The 14,717-nt window shown below is 40.2% G+C and overlaps 1 protein-coding gene across 1 annotated transcript in view; it reads left to right on the forward strand.

Annotated features, from left to right (window-relative positions):
* The window catches only part of LOC139694627 (patched domain-containing protein 3-like), a 278,330-nt gene that overhangs the window by 148,549 nt on the left and 115,064 nt on the right, over positions 1 to 14,717 (forward strand). The gene's annotated exons all lie outside the window — the stretch shown is intronic.

Raw genomic sequence — 14,717 nt, forward strand, 5'->3', positions numbered from 1 at the left:
AAGGGATTTGGGGATTACTCTTTCAAACTCTCATAACCGGCAGCCAGCCAAAACTTTCGTAACATATTGGCCTCGAAGCTCCTTAAATGCTTCTCGAGCTTTACCAAATCGCAGTGAACTGTTGTTCGTTTGGCCTTTTCATCCGAAATAGGTTGAAGCACTAACGCGAGTTCTATGAATGTTAATAATAAATCATGAATAAAATTGCGCGATTTGTGAACAACTATTAAAAATCCAGCAAAAATAAACGCAACCCAGCAAATTTTTGTGAGGATGAGTATTTGAAACCATCTCGTTGTTCTCTTCGTTCCTTTTCTCTCTTTTTCTCCCATCCAAGGGGAAAATTTGAGGATGATATCCGGGTGGTACACATTGTCACTGTGGTGTTTAATTTATTCTCTTTACGCACACAAACCCTTCACTTAGTTCCCTTTGGGTGTGGAGAAATAAAAAAAACCTGCATTTTAGGTTAATTAAGGAAAATTTTAGCCATCCTGGCAAACTTGTTTCCCCTGCCACGTTCATAAATGCCCTTGTTCATGAGGCTTTTAATATTTCTTAGGAGTCTACTCGACAATATTCACCCATGACTTTCTCGCTCTGTTTATTCCTCTCAAATCATCCACCCTTGTGCCATATGCACGTTTGGTGATTCGACTGCCGTCAATTCTCCCCGAATGACCACACCCGAATAGCTTTACACCCCTGTTATACTTACCTCCCACCTTCGTATTCCGCATTCCTTCGTATTCCACATTTCATCATTTCTATCTCTACCCTAAGCACTGCCCCCGTGTCCGCCCAACTAAGAGTCATCTATACTTTTTCGAGCATCGGTAAGTTAAATTTCACGTAATTGATAATAAAAAGATTATTAATTAAAAAAACTCCGAATAAAATGCCTTCTCGTGGTCATTTCCTTCCACTCCAACTTCCTTTCCACCCTCACTGGGAATAATATTTCTACTTCGCCCATTCATCTCTGTATTTCCACCTGGAAAACGTGTATGTGCATCGTAGATCTACAGTCGCAGACACTCTTGCAGTCGAGTAAGCGATCCGTTTTGATTCATGAACGAAACGGAATTCGTTTCAGCGTTTCTCGTACGCGACCAAACGTGTAAGATCCGCCACACGTCCTTTGAATATTTTTTCGTTTATCCATCGCCAAGGAAGTCACGAGGACCAAGATTAAAATCTCGATCAGCATTCCTTCCGCTCGCATTCACAGAACAAATAACCGGTAAAAATAGCTATTAGCCATTGTTCTTTTTAGTTTAATGGGAATCAGGAAGAGTCCGCCCTGGGTCTCTTGGTCTGAGTTCTATTTTTCCAATCGATTGGTAACCATGATATATTTTTATGCTCTTTGAACAACTCCCCCCCCCACATAATTATTCTGTACTTTTAAAAATTGGGCTTTAGGTTTTCGTATGCGTAAGTGTCTATGCAAACGGAGGTATTGATTTATCAAATTGTGTTTTTTAATAGTAGGCCCTATAGGGTGAGGAATATCGTATCCGGTTACGGAGTAAAAACGAGTAGTTGTACACCGGTAACGGACAAATACGAAAGTATTAACCTTTAAGCTTGCCGTGATGAAAGAGAAAGAGAGGATGAGAGTCAAATCACCAAACTGAAAGATGCATGAGGGAATAATAAATGGCTTGAGTTGTAAGGGACAGGAGGGGAAGTCAAGGCGGAATACTAATGAAAAAATAATCTAAAACATGGCTCTGATCTGACTACGTGAATGACCTATGTATTTTTGTTCACTTCCCAAGTACCATGAATTAAATAATTCATTAATTGCATATTAGCTTGTAGAAATGATATTATGCAACCGAAACATCAGGATATCCGATATTATACAGCAGGTATATGTGTATGAATATTAATTAATGGTGGTGCTGATATGATATGCATAAGGTTGTAGGTAAATCAGAATTGTATAGTTATAAATACTGTGGCATTATATCATATTTCCAGGTGATCAAAAGTCATATGGTTTGCAAGATAATTTTGCCTTATTTAATTAAATTGTTCGCCGTCAATATTTGTCTTGCAAATATAGCGCCATTTTTGTCGCGGAGAAATATTTCATTAGTTCATTCTTCAAAAATCAATGCCTTAAAAATCAAATCTTCCATTCTGATTCATATAAATGTATACATGTATACGAAGCCATCTTCTTTCACTTGAAAAAAACGGTTATACCACCGAAATAAAAAAAAAACAAAATTCTAAGTGCATTTCTATGTGTTTATAAGTTTTCACGCTATCACCTTGCTTGTGACTAACCTTATTTTCCCTTTTGTGAATAGTTTTCGTGGATACATATATTTATATGAAAATTTAAAAAAATTACGTGGAATATATTGACTCTTATTCAAATGAACCTTTTATGGGTGTTGGTAGAGATAGGTCCATAGAAAATCATGCTAAAAGCACCAAATTTAAGGAAGACATTAATGAAGCAAGTCGAGAAGCCCATGTTTAATTATTTCAGTCAATAAAACTTACTTCAGGCGTGCTACCATGTACTTTTAAGAATATAGTAATAAGTGACCCTGAGGTTAGGGACACATTAGGACGAGGGATATAAGAACTCGCAGCAAGAGAAGATTATTCAGCCAGCGATGCACGGATATGACAGAGGTGGGAGCTTGTAACAATAGGGAGGCATGGTATAACGGAGGTAAAAAGAGTTCGTTTTCTAAACCCTAGTTAAAACTCTCTTATTAAATGGATTTACCTCTAAGTCACGGAATGAAAACATTATCATTAGTATTGATAATACCTTAAGTCAAGCATTTCCTAGAATAGAGGCGTAGGATAACGATTTAAAAAACTGATAAAATATTCTAGGATGGTTCCACTACCTGTAATAATGCCTATCGTTGATGAAACACACTCAAGGGAGTTTTCAACTCAACACTTTCCGTAAATTTGGCATAAATCTGAAAACGTATTGATTATTATAACCATGTAAGATAAGCCTCGTAAAATTAATGTCATATAAAATATGTGCTGAGATGAGCAATGTTTTAATTCTATTTTTGAATGAATCTTCAAAAATCGCAATTAATGAATTCAAATTTTTGTAAGATAAGGTCACGAGGGGCATTTAGTTGGGGCATCATAGTTGGATATTTACGAAGATGTGATAAAAACCAGCAACTGCAATTTAAAGAAATAATTTTTTCCATAAGGAAGTCGTAAGAATACAAAAATGTTTTATCTCTCAAAAAGAGACGATTGCAGCTATTACTAATCTACGTGTGTATATTATTATTAACAACTCATTTTATCTGTAATGAATTGAATTTAGAGAGCCAATATCGTACGATTTTTACCTAGTCGGAATTGTTCAGGTAATAATAATTGTTTTATAGTTTCAATGTACAATTTCAAAGAGAGGGATACAGTTTTCTATGAAATTTTGATTGATGGGTGGACCATTAAATTACAACTCTGATTTAGCACAAATATAATATAATATTCAACTTTTTTGGCCATAAATTAGAGTTAAAATTATTCAATAAAAAGCTCTTTTTTTCAAAGAAAATTATAGGAAATGTCGAAATTCCTTTAGAATTGGATTCAAGATTGAATTTCAATCTCTGTTACGATACCCAGGTAAGTGATACGAGAAATCTCAAGTGATACGAGATATGATCTCGTAACTGTAAATTTTGTAGTTTCTCTTTGAGTTGGATGAATTGTAAAAACTTTAGCCAGGAACAGAACTTTAGTGCACTAATTTGGTAATAATTTTAACCAAGGAAGAAAGAACCACTTGTCTTTTCGAGTTCTGCGCATTAGAAAAAAATAATGGCACAACGGCCTTGGCTCTTGAATAACATAAAATTCTGATTGCGGAATGCGATATTGAATGATAAGTTCACACGAAACCGGAGACACCCATCTAGTTACCCTGACAACATTTTCGTAGAGAGCGCCGTCCCAAAATGATGTATTAACTAAGGACTTAGGGTGGGGGCTAAATGTGGAGTACATCTATAAGAAAGCTTTCAAAACTCTTCATTGGGTGATGAGAAACCTCAAAGGGAGCGTTAGAGCAACCAAGGAGAAGGCTTATCAGACCCTAGTAAGACCAATTTTAGAGTACGCTTCTCTTGTATGAGACCCTCATGAAGAAGGTCATATTAAAAAACTGGAAAAGGTGCAAAGAAAGGCTGCCCGATATGTACTGGGGAAGCATAGGAGGATGGAGAGTGTGTCTGACATGCTAGAAACGCTGGGCTGGGAACTTCTAGAAACTAGAAGGAAAGTAAGCAGACTTGTGGAATGTTCCGAATTCTGAAGGGGGAGAAAGCTTGGGCAGATCTTAGGAAAGAGGCGGGGAACCCAAATTTTATAGGCAGAAATTATCACAAATTCAAGGTAAAATGCCGGGCACAGAGAACAAATAAAAAAAAATTTCTTTTCTAAATAGAACCATTGTTGAGTGGAACACCTTACCTGCAAAAATATTCGAGCCCTTTCCTAACAGAGTGTATACTTTTAAGAATAGATGTAAGGCATATACCTGTATGTAACAATTTGATTGATGTCTGGTGTATTGTATTATATGTAATAGCTTAATTTTTTTTTAATTTACCTTTTTTTTCTTGCTGATTAATGGTTGTAAATGGGATGGGGATTCACTTGTTTTGTTAAAGAGATTTGGGTTTTGAAGTCTGGTTTTATGTATTATCTTTTGCGATTATTTGGGACTTGTGTGCCACCTGACAATGTCTATCAGCACATGTGTATTTTTAATAATAATAATAATATTAACAATATTTCTTATTTCCCTGGAGTTTGTTTATCTTTGGTCTCAACTTCCTCCGTCAACTATTAGATCGGCATATTCCTGGACACGTAACCGGGATCAAAGCAACTTATGACTACAAATATTTTTTCCTGAAAGGTCGCGTGGAGTAGCATATTTTTAGCGAAAGGAGCGGAAAGTCTGTTCCGGGAAACTTTAAAAGCATTTGCATTGGCTGATATTTTTGTGAATACATGTGTGAACCTCTCTTTTTCTCCATCGTTTTTTTATATTAGTTTTATGCCCTTCATTTCTTAATGTATTATTGAAAATTTTAGGGAAATTTTGCATTGCTGAATATTGCATTAAAGGACTTAACGCAGTTTTATAAAAGCAGTTGACTGATGCTTACGAGGCCATTGGCCACTCGTGCGTATTATCCATCTGATTGATTTTCCTCTCGTGTGGCCATGATGTCGCTTCCGACAAGCGGACAGCTTGTGTCGGCGGCTCGACCACTTCTGTGTAGAGAACTCAAGGCGACGCAAGTTGCGGATTAAGATGGGAGTGTTGCAGAAAGGATTATGACTGCGTCCGAGGATGACATTGTTATCGGAGGACGGAGATGTCCCCCGCGAGGCGGGACACTCGAGTCGCACCACAATTGGGCGGTGAAACTCCAATTTCCTTTGATAAATTCCTATACTCCATCTATTACTTAGGCTCCATGACAAGGATTTTTACTATCTTTGCAGTTCATACTCTGCTCTTCACTCTGAATAAATTGTTACTTATAAGTGGAATTTAATTTAATTTAAAAAACCTTGGAAGCAACGGATTGATATTTTTTAATCTCAGGAGCGTTTTGTTTGTATTCTCGATTTCCTTGCGAACGCATTAGGTTGATGTTTGTGAGTGAAACAAAAATATGAGTATGTAAGTCGCTGGAAAGTCAACCACAAGAGATCGATCACCATTAATCTTCCCGAGTGCATCCTACAAAGACTGTCATAATCCGTTATAGACTGATTGTTCCGATGAAATCATCCTATCGGACCCTTGTGGGCCGCGGTGGGATGCGAACGTGGGCCTCCCAAGTGGAATCCCGCCTTAGGCGGCCACAATCGCGATCCTAGAGGATGAATCCCAAAGAACATGCGTTTTAATGAATATATATATTTCAGATGTAATGAAAACTGATAATAAAATTACACGTACTTCCTTTCCTGATAATATTTATTCAATGGTAAACGTATCATACGGACTTGGTTTGTCAGGTTTTGCATCTTGAAGTATTTAAATTCTGATACATGTTGAAGTCTACGGAAAATTGGACCATATTTTATATGTTGTGTCTACATTGAAAACTTTAATACAAAATATGGCAAAATGTACCAGTAATCATATGATATTTAACCATTTGGGATTAAAATATAGTTTCACAGGTAATATTTATAATTATATAGCACCGATTTATTTCAATTAAACGAGATGTATCACGATGTAGTTGAAGTCTATTACAAGCTACATCCCAACATATATCATATTACGATGATCATAAATTAATAACCCTCGTGCTCTACCATAGTTGTAGTATAATACCATTTCTACACCCTATGTAATTAGTCCTTTATTTAATTTTTTAAATTTTGGAAGGGAACGAAAATGTTATTCAAATTCTCGTAGCGTGGGCAGTGTGTGAGATTGTATATAAGACGTGTGAAATTCACACTTCCTGGCTCGGAGGTGGGGAAGAGTTTGTTTGCCCGTGTGCATCACTTAATATCCGAAGAAGTTCATAGAATTAGAAAATTTTACTATCAATTCAATGTATATTTTATGTGCATCACTTAGTATCCGAAGAAGTTCATAGAATTAGAAAATGTTACTATCAATTCAATGGATATTTTTTTCATGGTACGTGGGTCGTTCAGTAAGTTTTTAGATAAAAAATGGAAAAGTTATTCTGGGTAGAATTTTTAAATAGAAGGTTGGGTTTTTAATTTATCAGTACATTCTCCAGTTAGCTCAATAAACTATTCGTAGCGTTTCTCTAACTATTTTCAATCGTCCAATAATGAGTAATTCCGAAGGTCCTCAAAAGAGAGAGGCATCTGTGTTAGCCCTAGACCTCCTCGTTCGACTTGAACCGTTTTCCTACGAGCATTTTTTCAAGTTTAAAAATCGAGGCAAGTCACTAGGAGCTATACCTGATGAATGCGGTGGATGTTGTAATAATTTGATCTTTAATTCCATATTTTCAGCCATCAAAAGTACACAGGTTTTGGACTCGTGCATTATCTTGATGGAAGAGAATTTTTTCTTTGCCCATTGAGGACGTTTTTTCTTGATTTCTTCTCCTAACCGGTGAAATAGCGACGCATGATACTCTCCATTTATCGTTTGCCCTTTTTACAAGTAATCGATGGAGATGATTCTGCAGTGATCATAGAAAACCGTGGCTATCACTTTGTCAGCCGATAGTCGCACACGGGAGCAGATGTTCTATGAACTTCATTTAACATTCGATTTCGATCTCTTTCGGTTTGAACCTTTTAAATAGAAGTATTTAATTACCACACGAGTCTTGTTTTTTCCATATTTTTATGCCAACCAAAGTCTAATATTTTAATCTACTATGAAAATTAAATTACGTGATGGGTATAGCTGAAACTTAAACAGCAGTGTAGTGAGAGAGTAGGCTTACTAAAAGTAAACTTTTTCCGATAATATAGGCCCCGTCATTGGAATTTTCTAAGGAGTTATAGAAGGACGTACGAATCGCTTAGAATTTGAATCCTGCACTCCGATCAGGAGCCGAGCACTGCATTCTCTAGGCCTCCACACTTCAACTTAAATGGCCTTAAACACCGGCGTATAATTGATTTCCACCGTAAATTTTGATTGCAGCGTGGGCGGTAATGGCTGTGACATCATTTCATTTCGCTGATCCATTTTTCAAATTCACTCCTGCCGCGTAGGAATCCCATTTCGTGCACGGCTATAGGATATATCTGAGCTAGAATTAATCAACTCCCTCTTTTCTCTTCCCTATCCTACTTCAGTGCCACCAGTCGGATCGGTGGATTGATTCGCTCAGTATTGTCAATTCGCCGGAATTCGCGGAAAATTCATCAATCACGACGTTTGCTGCATATCATATTTACTAAAATTGCTTTGGTGAAATTTGCCATGCCCTTGGCGGGAACCAACTGACTCGAGGGAAAATGTCCTTAGAATGAATATCTCTGCTCTTTAATTTATGTTTTATCTTATTTACAGACAGCCCAAGGCCCGCTCATCACTCTTTTTATGTGCACCACTGCCAAATTAAGGAGTCTATAGTCTCGTATGTCGTCATGGAATAGACGTCGCTGTCCCTGTCACGCTTCGATCTTAATCCTTAGCTTACCTAGACAAAATTTTGTGTATTCCTTTCAGCGAAAATAGGATTCCAGCGTTTATTAAATTTACGGGAAAATAGTTTGTGCGTAAACTTGGCCATTGATTTGATTTCATTAATGGTGCTCCGAGATAAATTAACATAAAGACGCAAGACTCGACAAACACCATGCAAGCACACGAATTGGAGTCCACTCCCGAAAGATTTCAATCCGAAGACCTGGCGTTAGAACTTGGGAATAAATTTAAATTAATGTGTACCAGCTCGTCGCAGCGGTCACATTCCAAAACCTCATGGCCTCGGCAGGGAAATGGGCGAATGAAATTGCCCGAATACATGATTATATATGCCTACTCTGCCGGATGTAAATGCCTCGGACGCAAACGGGACGCCGTGTCGCGCATCAGCACCGGGGTGGGGTAAGCAAGGGAGTTGAACGTATCCATTCCTTCGGGTGGATGTCGTCCCTTACCCCCGATCCTTGTGTCGAACACTTACCCCAACGTCGGTCCGCTTATGTCCCTACGCCCTCTTCAAGCCACGAGCCGCACACATCTGTTTCCTATTCAGAAATCGCCCTCCACCCGTAAAGGTCTTTCAAGACATCTTCCTTTCTTCTCTCACTCCACCTCCCCCTTCCCATCCCTTCGACGCCCGGCCCCTCTTCAAATAATGTCTGACTCTCCCTTTCTAAGTGCCCCCACCCCCGCGGTTCAACTTCCCCTGTCGACCGCTCCCCCCAAACCCGCTCCCTTCTCGCTACAACCCGTTCCGACCCCACCACACCAACCCTATCTCCCCTCCGCCCGCGGTAACCATGGTAACGCCGAAGCCGCGAGGCCATTGATCGAGTTGGGGGGCCCGGGAGCAGCTTGGTGAGTGTTTCATTCGCAAGACCCGCCGTCGTCTATCCCCTCCGTTCCTCTCTCGCCCACTCACTCACGCTAACCCCCCTCCCCCTCATCGCAAGTCGCCCACGCGCCCCGCCCCCCCTCCCCTGTCTCATTTCACCCACCCGTACACATTACCTTCCCTTTCTATTGCTTCCCCTCGGAGACTTCCGCAAGCCCACCTCCCGCCGGCCTTTTACCTCACATGCCTCGGCGGACGACGGGGCGGAGAGAGAAAGACGCCGTCGCCTTCCCTAGGCGAGAGGTCCTCGAGCGAATGAATATGATCTCGGTTGTTTTAGTGTGTGCGAGACCGTCTCTCCACTTCCCCACCTCATGATATTCCCCGCCGCGTTTCGGTGGTGATATTCTCCGTGCGCGTAGTAGGTGGCGAGCGGGTGCAGCCACCGTCCTCTCGCTTTGGATGTGCAGAGTGGTCTGTGGCTCTCCGCGCGCCGCCAGCGTTTAACGTTCGGAATGTTTCGAGCGGTTCGGTGGTCACGTGACGGCTGCAGCCGCGCGCAGCACTCTCCCGTTTGTGGTATTCCGGCCGCGGTGGTGCCGAGTGCAAATCCTCGATTCCGACGGATGAGTCGGTACGCTTCCGCGAATCTCCGAAGGGCAGTGCCACTTCCCCGCGCACATTCATACGGCCTTGTTTCCCTCCGCGAAGGCGCCGCCGCCGCCTTCAATGGGTGTCATTGACCGCCCGCCTTTATTCCTGTGGTTTTTTCCTTTCCGAGAGATTGAATTCACGTGTCCTGGAAGACCTGGGGCGAAGAGATTAGTTTCCGTATCCTCCGCGACGTCGGCTAACGAAGCGAATTCTTTGCATGCGGAATTTGAGTACCTCCCCATTCATTTTTGATTCACAGAGTATTCATGAACTTTGAAAGCAAGGGTTTACTCTTTCCTGGATGTTCCCAGGGAGTTTCTTTTTCACATGTAAAATTTTTTTCCTCTTTCGTGAGTTTTCAGCAAGAAGATATTTAAAAAAACATTTAATCAGTTATTTTATTATTTGCTGTGTTCGCTCATTCATGCGCTTAACGCATCTGGGGAGTATGAGTTTCATTTTATCACTAAGGCGTCGGGTTAAATTAAAATAACTCGCAATTAAACCCTCCAGAATTGAAACATTCTAGAGCATCAACTGACCTGGAATAAGGGAGTAGTCCGATCTCATCGTAATCCCTGGCTCCAGAAGTTTATGCTTCATTGTATGAAGAGTAAAAAATGGGGTAATCTATTAGTACGTGTTGAGTTAAATTTGAAGTGAGCCAACTTTCAAAACATCGATTTTCGTCCCTTCCTGAGGTTATCGTAAGTGAGATCTCAAAACTTTCACGCGAACTCCAGGTTTGAGGGGAAGCGAGTCAGCTGACAACATGGAAAAGTACGAATAGTGAATCAGAGGTAATCGATCGGGAGTTTTGAAGACTCCAAAGCCATTGATTCCCTGCCATCGCGTCATTCCTTGATTGCAGTACTACCGCGAGTCTTGGGTAAATGTTGTGTTCCCAATGCTCGACTCGTGCCATGTCTCCGTCACGACTCACTCTCGTCTCGATCTAGCGTAAAACTCGTTTCTGCTTGCGTTTCCTTAACAAAAAATCAATACCTTTTTATTTTTATCCGTTTATTTCACTTTGTTTTTCTTTTATTCCTTCCTTGTTTCATTTAATTATTATTTTTACTTATCGATTAGCATTACCTGATAGGAGTCTTTTAAGTGTTGCCTAGAGTATCCCAGAAGCGTAGCCAAGAATCGCCAAACGGCGAACAAATACTCATTTTAAAGATCCGGAGTTCAAATCCCGGTCTAGGAAATATTTTTACTCTCGTGATCTGCTTGATTCCACCTTCCACACCTCTCCTGCGTTCGTCCTTTATGTGTGTTCCTATCCCTTTTCCTTATTTCTGGAATATATCCTATATATTTCCTTAAACACACATAAAGGACAAACACTGGAGAAGTGGGGAAGGCAGAATCAGGCAGATCACGAGTGTAAAAATATTTCCTAGACCGGGACTTGAACTGCGGATCTTTCCACTTGCCGGGCGGAGGCTCTTAACCACTTGCGCTATCCAGGAAATATACTTTATACTGAGATCTGCGATGCTTTATGCAACCAAGTGCCCCGAGCACTGTTGTGGTTAACAGCGTCCGCCCGGCAAGTGAAAGATCCGGAGTTCAAGTCCCGGTATGGGAAATATTTTTACCCTCGTGATCTGCCTGATTCCGCCTTCCCCACTTCTCATGTGTTTGTCCTTTGTGTGTTCCTATCCCTTTTCCTTTTATCTGTTTCTATGTAAATGAGTATACACACACACACACACACACACACACACATATATATATATATATATATATATATATATATATATATATATATATAATATTTGAATTTTTTCCCGTCAAAATATAAGAAACCTGAAAAAAGAGTTTCCAATGCGGCATTTGAAAGTTATGCCTCGGAGAGCAATAGAAATGTTTTAGACAAGCTCATGGAACTTATTTTGTTGCAAAACTAAAGTGGTCCAAATTTTAATACGTCAACGAAGAAAATTTAAAAAAAAGTCTGATTTTCCTTATTTATATTTTATCAGGAACCCATGGAAATAAAGAAAACCGTGACTTAATATCCTCTTGTGTATGCATCCCTCACCCGAAATTCTATTCGCTGATTCTGTCATTCAAAGTACCCTTAGTCATGCAAAATATCTTAACTTGGCCCGTTGATATAATTGAAAAACTTACAATATGTTTTCGTTTTCAATTCAATATTCAATATTTCATGAGTCACTTGGCGTTCATCCGAAGGTTTGAGCACCACGAAGCTTGTCACCGCAATTTGGCCTTGCTATGTCCAAGCAAATGAGTAAGGGTTTAAGTATAAAGATATGTCCCTCGAGGGTAAACAAATTCACCGGTCCCCCGTACCAGTCCGCCCCTATCCACACCCGTCCCATACCTCAGACTAGACCCAATGCTTAAGTCATAACCAAGGCGCCACCGCCTTTCCTTCCCTTAACCCAAAAAACCACGACCACCGACATTGGAGTCCCGAAAAATCGACCTCCCCAATCTTCAACTTCCCCCCCCCCTCTCCTATGTCCGAAGGGTATATTCAACAGCTGTTTGTGTAACTTGTACCTGATGATGCCGCAAGTCGGTGAAACGCGTTGTTTCGTAGAATAAAATCCGTGGAATATTACAAACTCATTTCATATGGACATCAAACAATTCCACGAAGTGAAACCTGAACGCGAAGTATATATGTAGTCAAGTCTGGAGTGGGGAAAGGATCGGGGAAAAATATAGGAAAAGGTCGAAACGGGATGGTTGGGGTGGGAGGAGGGCCAACTGACACCCCAAAGTTGTCTGAAACAACCCAAAATTGCACCCCAGCCATTGTGGTAGCGACTCGAGGGCACTTGCTAGTTTGGAGGAAGGGGGATGGTGATGGTGAAAGATACTGCGTGACCTCTTTTGGAGACGTGGGTGTCTGAGATGGACGGGGGCTGGGTTTCGTAGAAAAATGAAGTTGGCACTAGTAAGGGTGTGTAGTCATTGCATGCCCTGTTTCCATTTTCATTCTTAAAGCAGAGCGTCCATTTTAAGACCTTTCCTCGCTCAGTGTTGTTTTTTAGACGTTAAGGCACTTTGATGGCCTGCAAAAGTATTTAGGAGTATTTCATCTCACAGTCGGTACTATTATGAAATAGTAATTGATTCGATACAGAGTTGTACTGATAATATTGAGTTGATGCATCCAATTAACATATAGATGGTCTGCAGATACAAGAAGACCAAAAGCAGAGTCGAGTGTCTGTTTGCGAAGACCTTGTGCAACGCTTTGAAGAAGACCACGACTTGTTGAAAAACGTAATCAAGGCACCAGCAGACTATTTCCTAGTCCCAAAAGTGAAATCCTTCCTCAAAGGACACCGCCATAAGGCCCGAAATGCCGCCAAAGAAGCTTGCACGCAACCCTTAAGGACCTTGAGGAATCCTTCTCCCAAGGAGGCTTAGAGTCGTGGGAATGCTGCTGGCAAAAATTTAACGACGCTCAAGGGATGTACGAGACTCGTACTTCGAAAAACTTTGAGGCATTGTAGAAATATCTGAAATAATTATATTTTTCCGACATTTGCCCGATACATTTTATGCAAACCTTATATCTTGATCCAGCGGTATCAATAATGTAGCTTCAATTACCTTTCCAGAATAAGCTATGTATACTTTAGGTGACATTCTGGATGGACGCTTGGAGGAGTGTGAAAAACCTCCATGCGACAACAACGTAGACTTGTAGACTTGCAGATTTACTTATACTTGTATGTACTCGTATATGTGCATATGCTATTTGGTCATATCGACTCGCGATGGATCCATTTATTCTCCATACGGTATGGTCGATATTGATGAAATGGACGATGCTCTCTAAATTTATCGAGGGTGTCCGATGAGAGCGGAAAGTTTCAATGCACCAGAAAAATATCGCCACGCCCGCATGTCGTTGCTTCCTACATCTTTCTTTTCTGTCGACGGTCGATGTTGGATTGCGAGCATCGCACAGCCTTACCGTCACGTGTGATCGGACACCACCCTTCCTAAAATGAGGTCACATTACTGCCGTGAACCCTGCCGCTCGGTAATATTGAAGGAAATCCTCGTCTCACTCAGCGCTCTCGTGGAAATTCTCTTGATTCCTATGGCCAGCGTCATGGTGCGGCATTTGCATGTCCCCGGCCAGCAGGAGTAGAGTTGACAAAAGAGCACAAATTCCCTGGGAGCAAAAGCTGGGTAATATCGAAGGAATGGATACTACGTAAGGATAAAATTACTCCGTGACAACATACGAGTAACTGTAACAGTTGCCGTGGAAGACGTTCAGGCAATATTTTTTTATACCTAGCAGCCTAGTTAGTAGCTATTATTCCACTTAACACTAATTCCATTGCATCCATATTTACCTTTTGCTATTTTTTCAATAAACACCAAGAAAAGTGCAATTTCGTATCGATGTGAAACTTCTAACGTCCAAGTTGTCCAACGGTCTACCCCTGGACTACCGCGACCCACGTAGAATAAATTATTTATTTACCAGTTGAGGTAGATTTTGGATGGACACAACTACCAAATTAATATTTTGTTTCTCCTAACAAAACGCAACGCAAAATTTTGCCCTACAACCGGCCACTCTTCATCTCTATAAACTTCCTTCATCCCGTCCAACATCCCTATCCTATTCCAGCCCTTTCCTCGTTTGCCTAACATTCTCCCCTCTACTCAAGATTCTGATTTTTGATCAAGGTAGTATATATATATGTATATATATATACACACACACACATTTTTTATACATATATATATATATATATATACTTACACATATATGTATACATATATACATATATATATACTATATATATATACTTACACATATATGCATACATATATATATATATATATATATATATATATATATATATATATACATATTCCAATCAATATTTGTGATTGGGAAGCCATGACTGTGTATAGTTCACGATAAAATACTCTCTTATTCGCATTATTTTTATTTTAAGAAAAAAGGAAATACTTACAATTAAATGAGAGGAGGAACAGTGATATCGCCTT

This window comes from Hetaerina americana, unplaced genomic scaffold (assembly GCF_022747635.1).
Source record: "Hetaerina americana unplaced genomic scaffold, ioHetAmer1.1.p SCAF_51, whole genome shotgun sequence".
NCBI lineage: Eukaryota > Metazoa > Arthropoda > Insecta > Odonata > Calopterygidae > Hetaerina > Hetaerina americana.